This window comes from Charadrius vociferus, unplaced genomic scaffold (assembly GCF_000708025.1).
Source record: "Charadrius vociferus isolate BGI_N301 unplaced genomic scaffold, ASM70802v2 scaffold276, whole genome shotgun sequence".
Lineage (NCBI taxonomy): Eukaryota > Metazoa > Chordata > Aves > Charadriiformes > Charadriidae > Charadrius > Charadrius vociferus.
This window is the reverse complement of record NW_009649075.1, coordinates 1,001,395-1,002,593: the sequence shown is the minus strand read 5'-3', so window position 1 is coordinate 1,002,593 and position 1,199 is coordinate 1,001,395.

Here is a 1,199-nt window from a genome sequence, read left to right as displayed (position 1 = left end):
GCTCTGTCTGCAAGTCTCTGCAAATAGTAAGGGGGGTCCTTGAGATGCGCCTGAGCTCCTTTGTCTATGGTTTGGGCCAGCTCCTGCCTAGAAGTCATATAGCCAAGTAAGTGCAGTCTTTTGCCTTAAGTGCTCAGTGCTGAGAGACAGGGCCTGCTGGGCTAGGGAGCTGCTACACCCATCTCCTATTAGGAGGTCCTTAAAAACCAAAAAAGTCTTGCTTCTTTCGCAAAGCCTAAGAGACCCTAAATACTTTAAATCATACTAGTTATTAGTACAGCAATAATTAAATAATGATGAATGCTCCAGAGGGATGTGCTCAGTAGCTCTGTGACCTTGCTGCTAGAAATTGTCCCCTCCTTTCTGCTCATAACCCTGGTGTTGCTCCAATTAACTTTTGAACTACCAAACAGATCCTCATAATCCCAAAGAGATTTCCATGCCAATCTAGTGGACACTTATGGGAAAGAGCAGTGCCTTAAATTGCAAGCTGGTTGGGATGGGAAAAACTCCTTTCCATTTCCGCATTCTTTGTAGCTTTGAGATACTGAATGTTTGGTCTAAACATATGTTAGGTGGTGCGTTGGCTTGTGGTGATACCTGAACTTTATCCTGAAATACATATGGTGTAAGAGGAGCGTTATTCATCCCTACATGCCATACCTGCTCATGTGGGCTTGCCTTGTTTAGTCAATGGGTGCTGAAGGCACGTAGCAGTGAGGAAATTTGGATCCTGGAGGAATGGCTCAACCTTGCCTGAAGTGCCGATCATTTGTGGTACTGTCAGTTAAACTTCAGTCACCTGAAATGCACTCTGTTCTTGGGGTGCTGAGATGATGAGTGCATTGAGAAATCAAGCCCTTTTACCATGTCTCATGGCAGGTAGCAAAAGGACTGAAGCTCTCTGGATGTTTGGGCTCTGTGTCCAAGTGCTATGTAGTCTACAGGCTCTGGGCTATGTGATGTGTCTTTAAAAGGTGTCAAAATCCTGGTCCAAATGTTCTTGTCTCACACCAGTACAATGCAAGTGGCTATTGCTGGGTTTGGTTTGCTGTCTAAGGGAGAGCAGGATCTGGCTCACAGGGAAGGCTGAGAAAAGCGTCTCCACCTGAAGGCGTCAGCCCAGGCAGAGGACTTAAGCTGGCAGGAGAACCGCCTTGACGGAGGCAGTGAGTCGCACGTAGAGATTTGGAGCGGTT